This window comes from Pinus tabuliformis, chromosome 6, assembly GCF_031772625.1.
Source record: "Pinus tabuliformis cultivar Carrire ecotype Pingquan chromosome 6, CPIR1, whole genome shotgun sequence".
NCBI lineage: Eukaryota > Viridiplantae > Streptophyta > Pinopsida > Pinales > Pinaceae > Pinus > Pinus tabuliformis.
Genome location: NC_142292.1, coordinates 612,626,487 through 612,647,048, shown reverse-complemented (window position 1 = coordinate 612,647,048; position 20,562 = coordinate 612,626,487).

Below are 20,562 nucleotides of genomic sequence, written 5' to 3'. Positions count from 1 at the left end.
AGGGCATATTATGATCATACCTTGAAAGAACAAATTGGAGAATGCACTTTGAGATATTGCTAAAAGTGGGAAAGCATGAGTAGTTGTAGAATATGTTACTGCATGTGATGTAGAAAATGAGGTTGTATGGTTGAGGAAGCTTCTAACATATTTGTTTAAGAAGTGATGCCAGCCTAAACTGCATATACCCAATGATGCAACCTAAACCGCATATACCCACGGTATGCATATAAAATTTCATGTTACATGCATGTCACACTATGTGTGTCCCAGGAATTCCAAGTTCCTTACTCATGGAACCCTTCCATAAGTCAAGTTTAGAGCTCTTTAAATAACCGTATGCGGAAACGTTTGACTTAGCTATCCAAAGTCTAAACATTTGATAAACTTTTAAGCGGAACCTTACTCAACCCTTCTTAATATTTGGTTAATTCTTAACTTAACCCAAAATACACTAATACTGCTTATTTCTATTATAATTTCCATATAATAGAAATATTTCATATTCCATATTTAAACCTTACCTTTCCGTCATTCCAGAAACCTTTGCACATACATCAATTCTCTCTTTAGCGCATTTAATCCTTGCTGTTGATATCATTCTTCGATCCGACAGTTATCGCGTCACCCACTCGCCGATTAGTTTTGGCCGATCCCCACCATTGATCTGTTTCATCTGATCCAATGGCTGTCGCATTGTCCGCTCGCCAACAAGCCCGAACAATCTCCACCGTTGATCAATCCTGCTCGATCAAACGAATCTCGCATAGATATTTGCACGACCCATATTGGAATGAGGGCACGTGAGAAAAGTGGTTTTCTCTCTCCACGTAGTGTTACGTGTCGACCGCTAAGTGGAATCACATGAAATTTTGAAAGACCGTTTACCACCTTTCGGGCGTGCGAGAATCTGCTTATGCCTTGCGAATACTATCCATGTGCTTAATACAAAACTTAAAGAAACTTGGCTTAATAAAGGGTTATCGCTTAATCTCTGCCATTCATCTTCTTGAATTCATTTGCATGACTTAATTTTAGTCATCTATCTCCCTTGCTCTCATTCATTGATCTGACTGATCTAATGGTTCCTGTGCGATGATACGTTCTTTTGGCTCTTATTGTGTAATTGCCATTCGACTTTCTCCCTGTGTATTTGTCTTTGCCTTATTATCTTCACTTTTTCTGATCTCAATCTCCGCTCATGCTTTTATGCTTCCTTCACCTTTGCTATAACATTAAATGCTTCCTCCAATATTGTCTATGTGTAAAACCATAACACTCCTCTCTGCACTTCTTCTCTGATTTTTCACACCTCCAACCTACATTACGCAAAATTACTCAAGTTCACACATAACTTATAATTCAAATACATATCACAAAAACGCATAATCGAGTTATCTGTATTAATAAATAACCATTTACACAGGAATTTATTCCTTGGCCTGATTTTCAATATCAGTGGCCTTTCCTTTCCTTTCCTGTAGGCTTATAGTCTAATTCTAACTCTAACTAACCGATTGACTCTTTGACTGTTGACTAACTGACTACCTATCTCTGCCTACCTAACTCTATGCCTTTTACGCTTAAATTTATACAAAAGGTTCTGTTAACCAATTCTGGTTCAGATCCTTAATCTACTGAACTAAATCCTGAATATCCTCTAAATCCACTTTTAACTCCAGTTAATCCCTAAGAATCCTCTCTAGTTGCACGAATCATGACATCAATTCCTAGTCTAAGACTTATAATTGATTTCCAACTCTCTCGTCATCACTCATCATTACTCACGTTCTCCTACATTCGAGAGCATTTACAAATATCCTCACAATATCTAATTAATTTCTATTCTATACTATCAAAACATTAATAATTACATACATAGGAATCCAACTTCCTTGAAAACACAAGACCCCCTAAGTTAACTAGAACATAATGAAATTGTTGAGCTGTATGCTCCTACATCAAACTCCGAAGGTTAAAATAATCATGATCTCCTGATCATGTGCTTCTGACCTTTGTCTTCCTGGATCCCATACTTTGTTCTGTAATTTGTCTTTGGTTGTTGCTGTTGTTTGTTGCTATTCTCCAGGTTTCCACACTTTATGTTGCTTTGCTCCACTAGCTATGCTTTCACAATTTGATGCTGTCAAGTTCTCTTACTGCTGCTTGACCTTCTTATTGTTGTTTTCTTCTGATGCACCTTCATCATAAATCTTATTATTCTTTCAATCTCTATGTCCAATTTATCTTTTGACTAATAATTACTTTGCCATGTGTTGTTGTACTATGTCCACTCATCTTCAAACTGATGTTTGTTGTCTTCTATTTGAAATTGTTGGATGCTTACTACCGCCCTTTCATCCTTACCCTCTTGTTGTTGTCCAAACAACCTCTGTTGAATATCTATAAATTTACTTTCAAAAAGTAAATTGTCCTCCAATTCCATTTGTACTTGATTCCTCTCAAATACAATACTATGTTGTTCATCAATTCCAACATATTCTCTTTCCTCTTCCTTGACAACCCTCAGTAGTTGTCTTTCACTTCCTTGACTGATTCTGACAATCAGTTTAACTTCTTCAAGCATGGTATCTTCATGCTTTTCATCTTCCTCATCAGTATGTCTGACCTAGCAACTTCCTATCTTCTTTAGTTCTAAAACTAACTCTTCAACTTGAAACATGTCTGTCTCATCTTCATCAAATCCCGTAATCATAAAACAATTATCAGAATTAAAAATATAAGGACTTAGTACCTTTTCCTTCTTTGGCAACATCTCAGTATGTTGCTCTAAGTTTTCCTCCTCTATTAGCACATCAGTATGCTAATTCAACCTCTCTAAAGAATTCTCTAAAGAACTCTTGAAACTGTCAGCAAGTCTCTCTTCCACACCATCTGCTTCAATGACATCTTTCTGCTCTTATCCACTATAGTGAACTCCTTCGTCTGCAATAACACTGTCATACTCTGAGTTTTCCAGCAAATACTCCAGTAATTCAATTTCTCTTTGACACTTCATAAGTGTTTCATCATAACTTATAATTCCTGCATTTATACACAATTTATCAGTTTGAAAATTACAATGTTCAACGGTCTCAATTGTTGCTTCACATATCAGTTCCTCAAACTGAATCTTATCTCCTTCTTTCACAAGAAATTGTTCCTAGTTTGTAACAGCTTCAAATATCAATGTATTACTAAATTCTTTCTGTTGTAATAATTCACTGCTTTTCCCATTTAAGAGATGTTCTCCATCCTTCTTTACTTCAGAGTATTCATCTTCTAAAAGATACGCTTCCATACTTTTGATAGCTTCAAAAGACTGCTCATCCTTTGCAAAACCTTCCTTTGTTAGTGACCAATCATCAAATGTCCTTTCTCCCTTTGCTAAATATTTTGCGTAGTCTTCTTCTTTCTTAACATCTTTCAGTAGATGTCCTTCTTCTGCAATACACTTTTCCTTATTGTTTCTCTGTAATCCTTCTTCAAGAGCTATCCTTGCCCCATCATCTGCATTAGTATTCTCCTGCATTTGTCCTTCATCAATAACATTAATCAAATTAATTAGATTACCTCTCTGAGACAATATTCCTTCATTCTTAATCAAAATAAGATCCTAATCTTCCATCTCTATGATAGCTTCAAATGATTGTCTTCTCTCATTAAGCAACTCATCCATAGACTCTTTTCGTTGTAACTAGTCAAATTCTTCCTCTTCTGAGAAATTTTATTTGTCACCATTTACTTCAAGATCTTTAGCTACATCTTTACAAAGTTGCTTTTCTCCTGCGATACCTGCAATCATACACAAACTATCAATTTTAAAAACATAAGACCTTGTGGTCTCACTTGATGCTTCAGTCATCATATTTCCTTGATGTCTTGGATTCTCACAATAATTCATAAGATCTTCCACAGATCTCCAGTCTTCATCTTCACCCAGAACTTCACCCTGTTCTGCTTCACAAATGGAAACTTCCACTCTCAACTCAGCTTCTCTGAGTTCTCCCACCAACAACTTCACTTGCTTTTGTTGTACTAGCCTTCTCTATAAATTATACCACTTCACTGTCTTTTTCTTCAAGATCCAACCTTGTCTTTGGATTTTCTCTAGTATCATCCTTAATACATTGAGTTGTTCTTTTAACTTTACAATCTCCTTGCAATGCTCCTCTTGACTCATTTTCTTTCCATTTGCTTTGGCATCCTCTTTCTTCACTTTTCTTCTGTTGTGGTCTTCCTCAGAACCTTTGTTACCTCTGTTATGACTATTAGTAGTCATCTTCTTCTCTATCTTCATGAGTTCCTCACTCACTTACTATGAGCTACATTAAAGCCTCTGCAACAACAAGCCCTCCCTGTTGCCACTTACCTCACCAAGCTTTCCTTTGTACATGGTCTTTTGGAAAGCACTTGGTTCTTTATTCTATCGAACCTCTTTGAGAACTTCTCTCTACTCCTTCTAGGCTTCAGCTCATCTACACCTTTTAAGAACACAACTGTCCTCTTGTATTTCAATCACAATGAAATACTAGGTTCTGACCACCTCTTGTTTCACTCAGAAATTCTCACCAACTTTCTTCATTCCTTAGCAATTCTACCCACATCCTTTGTGGAATTTCCTTTATGATCTTTCCGTGAGCTGCAAAAAAACCTCTATAGTAATAAGTCTCCTTCTTGCTACACATGCCTCACTAAGCTTCTTTCCTCTGAGCTCACTTTTTTGGCATCTCTCTGGTTCTCTCCTCTAGAACCCATTGAGCACTCCTTGCTCTATGTTGCTGCAAATCTTCTCACCTTCAAGACCTCTGCATGATTTGGTTCTACCTTTCACCTGCACTTTGAATGGATTTTTCTCTATTTCCTTTGCATCTGCAAATTCTGCTACACTTTATCTCTATGTGCCTACAGTCTGTCAGATTTAAAATCTAATCTCCTGTTGCCTGCATACACACCTTCAAAACATAACTTTGTTCTAAGTTTTCTCAAATAATTCTTACACATAGAGTTTCCTTATTCTACTCTGATACCAAATGATGCCAGCCTAAACTGTATATACCCAATGATGCAACCTAAACCGCATATACCCACAGTATGCATATAAAATTGCATGTTACATGCATGTCACACTATGTATATCCCAGGAATTCCAAGTTCCTTACTCACGGAACCCTTCCATAAGTCAAGTTTAAAGCTCTTTAAATAACTCTATGTTGAAACATTTGACTTAGCTATCCAAAGTCTAAACCTTTGATAAACCTTTAAGTGGAACCTTACTCAACCCTTCATAATCTTTGGTTAATTCTTAACTTAACCTGAAATAGACTAATCCCACTTATTTCTATTATAATTTCCATATAATAGAAATATTTCATATTCCACAGTTAAACCTTACCCTTCCGCCGTTCCAAAAACTTTTGCACATACATTGATTCTCTCTTTAGCGCGTTTAATCCCTGCCTTTGATCTCATTCTTCGATCCGATGGTTATTGCATCACTCGCTTTCCAATTCGTCTTGGCCGATCCCCACCGTTGATCTGTCTCATCTAATCCAATGCCTATCGTGTCATCCGCTCGCCAACAAGCTCGAACAATCTCCACTGTTGATCAATCCCTCTCGATCCAATGGTTATCACGCAATCTCGCACAAATATTTGCATGACCGATATCAAAATGAGGGCACACGAGAAAAGTGGTTTTCTCTCTCCACTGGGTGCTATGCATTGGATGCTAAGTGGAATCGCGTGAAATTTTGAAAGACTGCTTACCACCTTTAGGGTGTGCAAGACTCTGCTTATGCCTTGCAAATACCATCCACATGCTTAATACGAAACTTAAAGAAACTCGGCTTAATAAAGGGTTATCGCTTAATCCCCATCATTCATCTTCTTGACTTCATTTGCGCGAATTAATCTTAGTCGTCTATCTCCCTTGCTGTCATTTGTGGATATGACTAATCTAATAGTTCTTGTGTGCTGATACGTTCTTTTGGCTCTTATTGTGTAATTAGCATTCGGCTTTCTGCCTGTGTATTTGTCTTCGCCTTACGATCTTCACTTGTTCTAATCTCGATCTTCGCTAGCGCCTTTATGCTTCCTTCACCTTCACTGTAACATTAAAGGCTCCCTCCAATATTGTTTGTGTGTAAAACCATAACACTCCTCTCTTCACTTCTTCTCTGATTCTGCACACCTGCAAGCTACGTTACGCAGAATTACTCAAGTTCACACACAACTTGTAATTCAAATACATATCACACAAACTCAGAATCGAGTTATCTATATTAATAAACAACCATTTACATAGGAATTTCTTCCTTGACCTAATTTTCAATATTAGTGGCCTTTCCTTTCCTTGCTCGTAGGCTTATAGTCTAATTCTAACTCTAACTAATCGACTAACTCTCTGACTCCTGGCTGACTGACTCCCTCTCTCTACCTATCTAACTCTATGATTTTTAGGCTTACATTTATACAAAAGGTTCTGTTAACCAATTCTGGTTCAGTTTCTTAATCTACTAAACTAAATCCTAAATATCCTCTAAGTCCAGTTTTAGCTCCAGTTAATCCCTAAGAATCCTCTCTAGTTCCATGAATCATGACACCACTTCCTAGTCTAAGACTTATAATTGATTTCCTACTCTCTTGTCATCACTCATCATTACTTATGTTCTCCTACATTCGAGAGCATTTACAAATATCATCACAATATCTAATTAATTTCTATTCTATAATCTCAAAACATTAATAATTACATACATAGGAATCCAAGTTCCTTGAAAACACAAGACCCCCTAAGTTAACTAGAACATAATGAAATTGTTGAGCTATATGCTCCTGCATCAAGAAGCCTCTCGGTACTACTATGATAAAATTTGATAATCAATGTTGCATCAAGATGTCTAAAGATCCTATGCTTCATGCTAGGACGAAGCATATCAACAATAAGTTCCACTACATTAGGAACTTGGTGCAAAATGGGATCTTGAAGCTACATTATGTCTCCATCGACGGTTAGGTAGTTGATATACTAACAAAGTATCTTCCTAATAACAAAGTTGAATATCTTAGAAACATGCTTGGTTTAGTAGATATTTCTGATCTTGTTGACTATGATAAAATTTTGGGAGATTTGTTGAGGCTTTGTGTGTGAGACACCTTGCCTAGGACGACATCATGTTGACACTGTGTTTTGATGTCTAGATCCTAAAGTAGGGAAGGTGGCGTTGGTCATAAAGTTATGACTTTAGATACGCACCTGGATCCTTGGGTTGATGGTTAACAAGTAAGCTTAATGGTACCTAGAGAGGCTGAAAGGTTTAGTCCATGTTAGTCCCACCCAGATAGATTTCCCTAGTCAAGAATCTAGTCTATGACACCGTGAGTGCCTAAACTGTTGGAGGACCTTGGATAGATTTCCCTGGTCAAGAATTCAATCCATGGCATTGCGGTACCTAAAATCTTCATAGTTCATATGCTTTGAGATATTCCATGTACTTTTATATGTAAGTATGAATACTTCCCTAGCTAAGAGCGAGTGTTGAGGAATGTAACTAGGTTCAGTCTTCATAAATTATAATTGAAATGTATTTATCAAAAGAAAGAAAAATAAAATTTTATTATTATTATGACTTATTAAAGCATGGGTTTCATGCTTGGGTCATCATGTTTTAGGTCAAAGTCCCCATTGCGGACTTATAGAATTTATTCTGAGCCGTTAGAGTCATTGTCCATTTAAAGAGACCCTTCTTAGGCTTTTTGAATCATGTAAAAGGAATTAATATAGAGTAAAATAAGTTATTTGTCACCTCCACAGCAAGTCAACCTCAAGGAGATCAAGTTAGACTCAAGGATATCAAGTCGGCTTCAAACTCGGTAATTCAACCTCACTAGAAGCCTATATATTGGAGTAGTTTGAATTCATTTGGAGCACTCACACTCACTCACTCAAGTTTGATATCTAGAAGAAAGAGCTAGACAAGTGCGAAGTAGGAAAAGAAGGAAAAAGGAGTACGAAGTTGGAGAAGAAGGAAGAAAAGGTCAAGACCAAAATTTTGGGTTATCTCTCTCTCTCTCATGTGGATTCCTCTAGGAGATAAAAGTCTCTTTTGTCAAGTTGAAGTTGTTGTTGTTGTCACTTTCGCTACTGCTATCAGTTGTTGGGTTGAAATTTCTGTTGCAAGTTGTTGTTGCTAGGTCAAAGTTGTTGCTGAAGGGTTATCATTTGCAAGAAGGAAGGAAGGAATGACTTGATGTGGAGGAAGTATGTGTCTACGTCAAAAGTCTTGGATTATCTCAAGGAAGTTATTAAGGAAGAGTTGTTGACTGGGATTTCCCCTAGATAGGGGTTTTGCCTTGGTTGACCACCTATATTTGGTGTCTATGATCTTTGTGCTATTGTTTTGATAGTTTCTTGATGAACTAAAGATAAAAGAGGAACATAAGAAAACCATAAAGTGACAAGTAATTATCTATATAAAAGAAAATCTTTCTTCCTCTCTAATTTTGTAACAGCCATAGTCAACATGGACAAACCATGGACAACGATGGCCAACCAAGCTCAAATATCATCAAACGAAGGTGAACCAGGCTTTGCATGGTCATCATGGTTAGCCATAGTCAACCATAATCAATTATAGTCAACTATAGAAAAAAATTACAAACATTGTCAACCATAACTTGCCAATTTTTAACATAGACAACCAATGTGAACCATGGGAAAAATGGTCAAACCATGGTCAACCATCATCAACATGCTCAACCATGGTCAACATGTCCAATCATAGTCAACCGTGGTTAACATGGTAAATTATAGTTAACCATGGTTAACCATTTTCACACATGCTCAACATGGTGAACCATGTTTAACCACATTCAACCATAGACAATATGGTCAACCATGGTCAAGCATAGTCAATTATAATCTATCATAGGCAACTTTAATATAAGATGGACAACAATGGTTGCCCATAGTCAACAATTTATTGACCATAATCGATCACTCTTAACCATAAATTTACCATATTTAACCATAGAAAACAAAGGTGAGTTGTAGTCAACCATGGTGTACTAATCATCCATGCATGTTAGCGATGATGTAGCACAACCACTTTAATAAGGTCATTGATGTATGCCAATCGACGACATTTTCCACCTTTCATATGCCATTTGGCACCATTAATTTTAAAAGGTGGAAAATGACATTGGTCGATGTATATCAACCATTTTATTAATGTGGTTAATATTTGCCATTTTGACCTTGAAAAATTAATTCTATTCATTAGCGTATATCAACTACTTTTAATTTAATTATACAAACAAAACTATTTTCAATAACATTAATAAAATGGTTGATACATCAATCAACATCATTTTGAGCCTTTAATAGAAAATAGAAAATAATATAATTGATATAACCTCTTTATTAACATAACTGTAGAAAATAATATTAATTGATATAACCACTTTATTAACATAATTGTGTTAGTGTTAAAATTTAAAAATAAAAGAAGTCATTCCTTAAGTTTATAAGATATATATCAAATTTAATTAAACAAAGTTAACCCTAATAAAATATTAATTAGAGTAAAATTAACCCTCATATTATTGAAAACTTTTCGAAGGAATAACCACAATTGCATGAAAACTATCAATAACAAAAACCGTAAAATTACTAAAATAGTCTTATTAGAACCTTGTAATGTTATGACCATAATTACATTGAAAACTATATATGCTCCAAGATACTTGTGAAAAATATTCAAGATTCTAAAAGTTATTCCAAGATACTAATACAAAAATGAAAAGAGATTCAGCTAACAAGAATGATGGAGATGATTAGTTGACAGATGTGGACTACATTGGAAGACAACTGGCATCTTCTGTCAATGACAAAAGCAAATTCAATGCACCTGATGAATATTTTATTTGATGACTGAACCAGGAAAGCTGGCTGGAAATTAAAGTCTTAAAAGCACTTTCAAACGTAGGCAGGAAATGTGTGCGTGCGGCCGTAGGAAATCAATAATAAATATTTTGATTAGACAACTGAATTTCAAAAGTCGGCAGGAAATTAAAAAGTCTCAAAGGGCACTTACAAAGGTAGGGATGAAATGCATTTGCAGAGGGGGGAATCAATCAAAACCATCCGTACCCAACGACCCTTTTTGTTTGTTTATTTGATATAGGGAAAATAAGTCAGTTTCTCTTACACCGAGTAATATCAAGTCAAATAAAATGTCACGTGGTTACACACAGAAATGAAAAAGAAAAAGTGAGTCTAAATACCCTCCCATGCTCTGGTATGCTCACACCTGCAATAAGAAAAAGATATAATCCACCGCTGGCTGCGAGGGATTGCTTTCTTCTTCCTCGTTGTACTACTCCCCTGTGTACAAGTTATATGGGTCGCCTTTAATCAGCAATGGGTGGAATCGGTGTATACTTTAACCCCTTTCACCATATCCAATTTTAGTTTCTTTTCTCTCCGTGTCTATACGGATACCCTCTCACTTGGTGGACGCGTCCCTTTCACCACATCCAATTTTAGTTTCTTTTCTCTCTGTGTCTGCACGGATACCCTCTCACTTGGTGGACGCGTCACGCCAGTGAAAAACACGTTATACAGAACGAGAAAATGGCAAAGGCTGACTTCGTCGCATGGAGCAGAGTAAAAAAAAAGGAAAGTACATGTTAATCGAATGGTGTTGGTTGATCCTATCGCTCCAAATGCATTTCATCCTTACGTTGCTTACCAGGCAACTGTCGAAATTTTTTAGTTTCCTCTCTCTCTGTTTCTACACGGACACCGTCTCACTTGCTGGACGACAACGGTAGCGCAAATCACGTCATGCAGAGCGACAAATTGGCAAAGGCTGACTTCTTCGACTGGAGCACAGTAAACGAAAAGAAAAGTACATGTGAATCGAATGGTGTTCGTTTATCCCATCTCTGCAAATGCAACCATTATGGTTTACACTTCATTCCAATAAGTTTATATTATATAGTGCATGGTTTTATTACGTTTCCTTGTAAGGATTTGCACAATAGTGATAAGATGTTATGTTATGTATTTTATTTTCCGATGAATTCAAATGTATGGTTTACATTGGGTGATCAATTTCTATTATATAGTGTTGCATAATGATTTTCCTAGTATGGTTCACAATGGGTGCTCAATTTCTATTATATTGTGTTGCGTAATGATTTTTAGGATGTTATTTTTATTTTATTTTATATTTGAGGTTAGTTTAATTATATTGATAAAAATGTTTATTTTGAAATTTAGTTTTATTTATTATAATTTAATTATTTATAATTATAATTATTAAGTGGAAGGTAGGGATTGAATCTTTATACAATATTTCAGAATGTTTTAGATATTATGAGATTTAATTTCAAAGTAGTTGTTTTTTTTAAGTTATTTTATTTGAAATCATTATTTAAAAAAAAACAGATGAGAGAGTGTTATATAAAATGAATTATGGTGTTTGAGCATGTAGTATTGAAAATTCATAGTATTAGCCTATGCTACTATAACAAAGTCTAGTTACAAATTACAAATCTCCATAATAAAATGGGTGTGAATCTCCATGGTTACATGTTTTTTTAAATGTATATCATTTTAACTTGTACATTAATTTTTTTTAACATTAATAATAATAATAATAATAATTTTAATTAAAGTGATAATATAGTTAATTTTTATTATTTTTTTTTAATTTTAGCAATTTACTAAGAAAAATTTATTTCATAAAAGTAATTGGGCTCTCATATATGACTCCAGATTCAAAGATTTCAAAGGGAAGTTGTGTACAAAATGGTTAGGCCCTTATGAAGTAAATACAATATTTGAAAATGGGAATGTGAAATTACAAACCGTTGATGGTCCCAAACATTCTTGCTTTCCAATGGAAATTGTCTATGGTTATATCATAAGGCTACATCTAAGGATTCATTTGTCAAAATTTCCTCAGATGCAAATTGAAACCTTGAAGTTGTTGGGGAAAGGAAATTTTTTCCTGTGTTGTTCTTGCTTAATTTTTTTCCTATTATTCAAAAATAAAAAATAAAAATAAAAATGTCTAGTGGTTAAAATCCCTTTGGGATGTTATTCGACTAATGTAGTGGTTGAAAACTAGCTTGCTTGTTGGTGGGCAACATATCTTTTTCTTTCTCTGTAATAAAATTTTGATGCCTATTCTTCTCAATCTATAATTGGTTTAATGTTTAAATTTGATGTTATTACAGACTCCATATTTACCAATCAATATCACTTGTTACACTTATAAAGGCTTGTTTCTATTGAAGAATATTAAAGTATTCTAACAAGTCCTTCTAATTCAATTCTATAGAGTTACTTCTGATATAACTTTGTACATCTGCAAGCCGCTTTTACATTGTTACATAGTTATGCTAATACAGATCACAAACTCTTTCATTTGTTCACTACCACAAGATGACACATCATGTGCTCTTGCATTTTCATGGCTGACAACTACAATCTTATGTTGATTCACCTGATTTTGCTAAAACATAATCCTTTGTCACTGCATTATTGCAATGGAAGGCTTCACAAATAGAAACATGCCTAAAATTATTTTTTTCACAATGAAAATCAAGTCAGTGTCACTTGTACATTGTTCATGTCAGAATAATGTTAAGTTGACAACAGGTATATTTTTATCATTTACTTGCATTTCTAGATTTAAGCATGACATGATCCTTTGTCGCACCCATCGAGCAAGAATATTACCATCATGTTGTTGGGGAGGAGGGGGGGATAGTGGAGGATCATATATATCATACAATGCACCATCACCACCATCCAAAATTAGTAATTAGTGACTAGATCATGTATTATTAAGAGTCAGTCATCATTACTCCTGTAAACCTTATGCGACCACCTTGAAATTATTCCCATTACTTTTCATTTATGACATAAAACTATCGAAAGGGAAAATTTTCCAATTCTAAAATATCACCATTCTCCTCTCTAACAAACATTTGCATGAACAAGTGTGAGCCTTATAACAATCTTCTAGGTAGACATGGGAGGAGAAACAATCCAGCATGAATCTGACTCTACTGATGATTTGTTACACCATCTGGATGCCCTATAAGTATTTTACGATGCAAGTTGGATGGTCTAGTTTGAGAATCTACAAGCACCAATGAGAAAATTTCCCTAGAATTTGTAGAGACATTGAATGAAGGGGGCTCAGTAGTTAGAGGAATAAGGATTGTTGTTACAGAGGAAGTAATTGCTAAGTTTACAAGTCTACCACATACGAAAATGTGTTAGTTCTATCGAAAGATAGTAGTCCTAAAAATTAAAGCCACATTTTTGCAGGAAGGTGGGGAGGAGATAAGGTATAAAAGGAAGAGGGGTTGACAGGACCTCCCTTCCTCATCCCTCAGATGATGTGGCTTATTTCATCCATAATTTTGTAACTTGTGAAGGGTTCTTTGGGATTGTGTTATGTTATCATTTTCAATTACTAGCACACTTTTGTAGTGGGGAGATAGTCAATATGCCTTACTTCTTGTTAAAATCATTACATCACATGGAAAGTGTTGTATGCATGGAAAATCGTCATGAAACCTGTGTAACTAATTAGGGGTTGATTAAATTGATTATAGTTGAATCACTGCAATAGCAAGGGAGTACATGGGCCGGAATGGTAGAAAACTCACGAGTACTAACCCCTAGGAATGAAAGGAATGAAACTGAGGAGCATGAGGAGAGTGAAAAAATAGAGCTGAAAGAAAAGGCAGTTACACCACCTAGGCCTCCTCATCGAAATCTCTGAAGTAGGAGTTCTACATAAACTACCGCTAATACACTTGCTAAGGGAAAAATGGAACATACAACCAATGGATATTTCTATTGAGTCGCCTAAAATTATTAGGTATGGGTTCCCTGTTAAGAAAGAAGAACATTTACAAAGAAGAATAAGAGAGAGGTTAGGAAGAAGGACATCCAGGGGTAAAAACCCTAAGAAAAGAGTAAGAGTGAATGTTAATCCATCATTTTCCTTAATGCCTAAAGTTCACACTGCTACAACAGGATCAAAGGAGCTAGGGGAATAACCTAGCAAGGAGAATAAATAAGAACACAAGTAGGAGAAGGAAGGAATTCCTCACTAGGTAATATTGAAGTTAACTCCCTAACCTAACAAATTAATGATTTGAAAAAGGAAAATGAAAATCTGAAGGAAAAATTATACTCAAAGGGAAAATCAAATTTGAGAAACAAATAGGGTTGGAAATGATAACATAGGTAGTAGGAATGGTGTCAGTTTTTGACACAACTAAAAGGTTATGCATGGGTAGTAAAAAAATTCTTAAGGAAGTACGTTGTGAAGATCTAGCAATTGTTTCAGTTGGAATACAAGTAGAGGAGTAGGATGTGGAGTCCCATACCGCCAATCCATAGGTACCCGTTGACAACTCTGCTACTACACAAGAAGCATCAAATGTGTTATAGGTCATTTTGTCACATAAACTCAAATGGCCTGGGAACCGGATCAATGAACATCCTTGACACCTTGTAATCATCCCTTTGCAAATCCTTAAGCATTATCTCTCCATAAAACCCAAGAATTTTGGGTTAATCAGCTTAAAAAAATAGCTTTAGCCCCAACACACCTTGCATTATAGCCACCTGCACTGGTTTCATGTTGCATAACTGGGCACCTGCATTAACCAACACATGTTGCCTTTGCTATAGGTGCGATGGTTCTAGAATTTCAGGAAAAATTAAAAAATAATTACGAATCATCTCATTCCAGAAGCTTCTAAGGTGGTTTTAACCATTTAATATTGTTTGAGATCTCGAATCCCTATCCTATCTTATCCTAAAGGTCTTATCTCTTATCCCTTGATCTTATCCTCCCTCATATGTGTATCTAAGTCCTAGATTGGTAACTCATAAACCACCCCATTTACCCTATAAATTTGCTTCCTCCCATAGAGTATGAGTTAGAATTTCGAGACTCTTAGCTATGCCCTGATGTTGCTGCTTTTTATCTAAGTATCCATTACCATCCTTGAGTTGTGATTGATCACTTGCTTCGTGGCTAAGGAAGGAAAAGTTTGGTGGGAGATTTTTACATTGTCAATATTTGTAAAAGGGTTGGAATCTTCTCCTACATTTCATTAATATAAAATTATCTACTTACCTATACTTATGTTTATTTGATGCATACATATTTCAATGCCCTCTTGACTCATTGATTAGAGATATTAGTCTATGCTATGTATAACTTGTAGTTCTTGTGCTTGTTATAGATGTTTTGTAGGTTCCATTTGTAGCAATTGGAATTGGAGCTAACATTCACAAGTAGGGAGAAGAGGAGAATTTGTGTTGGACTCAAGGTAAGTCCTTCCTTCATATTCTAATCACTCTAAGGAAAGAACAAGTGGTTTGTTTTTGTTGTTTCTAGATCAGGCCACTAGATCTAGGGAATTCACTTCTGTCTCCAAGAGCGAATTTTCCATCAAACAACTTAGTGACTCCACTAGGGAAGAAGATGTTCCTATAGTGCTTTCATTTGCCTATTCATTTTAGACCTTTCAATCCGACTTAAATTGACTTTGTTACAGAGTAATTAGTCTTGGGAAAACATAATTTTTAGCTTGGTAGGGTTTTTGTTTCGCTTTCTGAACATAATTAGCTGTAGCGCACTTTCTGATTTGAGATGTAGCGACCCAATGCACATGTCTTTCTCTATAAGTGTGATGCATAACGTTGGTTCATGTGTCTAGACTACGATGGTTCCTGTAGGATGCAAAAGTTGTGTTTTTTATGTGTTGCTATGAGTTTTGATTTGATCCAATCAGTTTTCCAAGTCTTTGAACTAGTCATTGTCTCTCTAAAGTCATCAATGTGCTTACATTTGAGTTTGTTTGTTTTTTTATGAGATTTTATTTGATTTTTCTTTCTCCTTATCAATTAGGGTTTGTGAACACTTGGTTTCATTATTGATTGAATAAAAGGAATTTTCATATTACAGTTGCAATCTGTGTGAGTTATTTTGGTTGATGATCTAGTTTCATTTTTCATTTTCATTGCATTAAAATATTAAAAAGAAATGAAAATAAAAAACTCCATTTTTGCATTGCATAGAGGGTTTTTCAAATTGCATTGGAATAGTACATTGAAAAATCTTCTTGGGAGGCTCTTGCTTGTTGCATCATTGTTTGTTTCTCCCTTTCTGTAGATAGATCTTCATTGAAATGAAGGAGTTCTTTTCATCATGCTAGTTGAATCATAGGAAGTTTAGGTGAATTCCTACCATGAGACTTGAAATTGAAACTTAATTGGAGATCACATTTAAAATTTATTCAATTAACCTAAGGAGCATTTGGAACATTAACAACACACATAGAGGTCTAGTCTAGAAGACGTGTTCAAGTGTCATTAAATGTAGGAGCTATCGTTATTTCTTTGCATTACATTTTAAAGGTAGTCCGTATTCCACGTACTTAAGTATATTGGATTACTCTCCACGTACCTTTGGGAATATTAGATGGAGCTCCCCATGTGAAAAGTATATCAGAATACTTCCTATTGTACAAGACACATTAGACAACACTACCATGGACTGCGCATCCAGAAACTTAAACTCATTTATATGGTAGTCCATCAATACCACGTCGCTACTAGCCATTGCTGGAACCTTTTATGGTGCGTCGACTAGTCCATGAACTTCCTCGCTACTAGCCATTGCTGGAACCTTTTTTGGTGCGTGGACTAGTCCATGGACTTCTCATTTATTTTTCGTTAGGTTAAAAACAAATGCCAATACCTTTTCACTGGAACACCATTAACACCTCAGCACTGTAGGATTCTGTAAGGAGTGAAGTTTCTGATTCCCGCATCATCACTGTACGATTCTGTGACAATTAGAGTTTCTGCCTCATCACCCTAAGAATCAATGACGAATGAATTTTCTGCATCATTAATGCAGAGTCTATAACGAACCAATGAATGTTATGAGAAGCCTCATGGCATTGCAAATTAAAATATTTTGTGCTCTCTCAGCCGTTCATCATTTTTTCCATTCCCATTTCACGTTATACTATTTTGCAAGAGTACAAATAAAAAGAGTCTTTAGCCTTCTCAGTTCACATTATTCTCACAAAAGAAAATAATTCACGTGATCAGGTAGAGAATACCTCCATGCCGAGCAAATACACGCAACGTTCTTGGTCCCCAACAAGAAGGTCAGCTATTTTCTAAAGGTCTAATAATTACAAAATGATTTTGTAGGGCCGCTGTGATCTTCATGAGACCATGGAAGGAAGAGGGGTAGGAAACTCTGCCCGAAAAGAAGGTAATACCTCTCACTGCCTTCGAGTTATTTCCAAAGAAATTATGAATTTGTTTCCAATACAAAATGATTTTGAAAAACTGTTGTTATGTCTATTTGCCATGGGCTTCTCCTCTACCAGTCCATGGATGATGCGGGAATCAGAAATTTCACTCCTATTAACAGTACAGTGGTGACAACCTATTAAGGATTTGTCATGTGTTCTTGAGGAAAAATCTCACGAAAAATAAATAAGAAGTCCATGGACTCCTCCTTTACCATTTCTTTTGGATTTGAAATGTTGTGAAAGCTCATTTTGGAGTCTATATCCAGAGCTTAAATGTTAAGTAGTTCTTCAAATGTCGATATATATTTATGTTGATACACTTCCTCTCCGGAATAATTTCTTTTTAAAGATTTTTGTGATCAAAACTTGGAGAGGTGGACAAAACTTCGAGAGGTGAGGTGGTATAATTTCGTTGCATATTTAAATTAACTTGTTTATTTATTAGCGTTGATATTGTTTATCTTTTCATATTTGAATATTCGGCAACCCAGGTACTCGAGCTGCCAGGTAACGCGACCAGGGACAATAAGAAGACCAGAAATGATGAGGAGCTAAGCAAGCTGCTGGGCACTGTTGACATAACATACTGCTTCCTAAAAAGGTCGTTGCCCCTGGAGGATCCTCCAAGTTTGGGAAGGGCGAGGAGCAGAGCTAAGGGCCGGAAAAAATCTCCAAACCCTTTGTATCAATGGTTTAGTTATGCAGGGAAATTTTACCAACAATTTTATAGCACCAACAAATTTTATCAAGACAGTTGTCATGGATCATTTGCCTTATTTGTTCCTTTTGCTTTTGTAATCACAGATAAAATATCTCGTACCAGCCAAAAAAAATTATAAATGCTATTATTTCTCCCAAATTTAAATTTCGAATATTTAGTATAGTAATAACCTTCCAGACAATTGTTATGGATCATTTTCTTTATTGGTTTCTATGTGTTTTTCTTTGTTATGGATCATTTTCCTTATTTGTTTCTATGTGTTTTGGAATATCTGTTACTAAAATAGAAATAGAAATAAAATAAAATTATAAACTATTATTTCTCTAAAACTTAAATTTCAAATATTTAGTATAGTAATAATTTTAATGGCTACACTGTTAAGGCACTCCTTGTAATAGGTCATTGATTCAAATCACTTCTTGTAATAGATTACTATTTCAAATCTCCTATAAATACTTACCTACCAAGAAAAATCTTCAAAATAATTTTTTTAATATTTAATATAATAATAACTTTCAAAAATATTAAAATAAAACTCTGATTATAATAGAATATTAAAAATTTTGACTTTTTCAAATATAGTATTACCTTCTCATATATTAACAGATAAAATAAGATATATATAATTATCATTCCTTCAAAGTATTAAAATATAACTCTGATTATCTTAGAATATTAAAAGATTTTATTTTTTAAATATAGTGTTACTTTTTTACATTTTAACGGATAGACTACGTATCATTATCATTTGAATAAATCGGACTTCCAAAACAATTTGTTTCTAAAGACTATTAGATTTGAGAGGAGAAGTTAGAGTTATCATTTTTTTTTCCAATAAAAAAATATAAATTATTTTATATAATTTAAATTGAGCATATTTAATTTTTTACCCATATAAAAAATAATTTTTTTATTAATTAAATTTAAATTAATTGTAAATAGTAAATAAATAATTTTATAATTTATAAATGATAAAAATTCATAGTTGATAGTTTAGTTACTAAATTCCAGTTATAAAGATGTATAATTTTTGTATACTCATAAATTTTTGTTATAATTTTTTATATAATTACATAATTTGTGTATAACGAACGAAATCACAAAGACGGAAGACTTTATACTAAGAAAAATATTCCTCACCAATGAAATAAAATAAAAAATAAAATAGACACAAGTCTACATTCATAACTTGAGAAATGTACATTTGATATTATCCAAGTTTTATGGAGCAAGACTTGACCTAAAAGGTTTTGTTTCAATTCAAATTATTTTATCTGTTTGGAAAATTATATAATTTCCTAATTGATTGTAAACTTTAATTTCTTAGATTTTTTAAATAAAAAGTTGTTTTAAAAATTTAGGAGCGTAAAATCTAACGAAATTTTAATTTTTAGATTACATAAGCAAATATAGATAATAATAATTTATTCTATTAATTTTTAATGATAATTGTTTTTAAGTAATTAATTAATTTATTAAGGAAAAATGGTTTTTTAATTATTTAAAAAAATTAATAATGCGTGAAGATGAAGATAAAATTCAAAATTAATTAAAGTTATAATATTAATTTAATTACTTATAATAGGAAAACATGAAATTGGAATATAGATATTTTAACTATTTTTATGGTAGAGTAAAGGTAAAAGGTAAAAGTATTATCCTGAATTTTTTATCCAAAGAGAATTTGGTGTACAATTAATGTGGGATATCTCTAAAGATTTAGAAGTTTTCAAAAAATGAGAGATTAACAAGATTCTCAATTATTAAAAAATGTTACTATACTGTTAATCTTAGGGTTTATGATATTAATTCAAGGGTTTATAATGCTCAAGCATGGTCAAGCATGGTCCAACGTTACATTGTAACAAGAATTGTCTCAATATGGTAATCAACCATGGGAAATCATGTTTATTTAGGGGTTTATACACCTAGGGTTTATAATTTTTATCCTTTTGGTTTATTATTCCCTTGGGTTTATTAATCCAAAGGTTCATATTCCTAGGGTTTAATATTATTCACTTAAGTTTATAGTCTATTATATTTTTAGTATTAATCCCTAGGGTTTATTATTCCCTTTGGTTTATAATATCAATCATGGCTGATCATATTTTATAAATTCAATCATGGTAAATTATCGTCAACCATATTTTATTAAATCAATCATGGTCAATCATGGTCCAATGTTACATTGTAACAAAGATTGTCTCAATATGAAAATCAATCATTGTCTCAACCATAGTCCAATGTCGTAGTATGAAAAAGATTGTCTCAATATGATAATCATGGTCAACCATGGTCAATCATGGTCAACCTTGGTCTACCATGTTCTCTTAGGATTTATATGCCTTGGGTTTATAATATTAGTCCCTTGGGTTTAATATTAGTCCCTTGGGGTTTTAGTATTAATCCCTTGGGTTTATAATATCAACCATGGTAAACCATGGCCAATTATAGCCAAT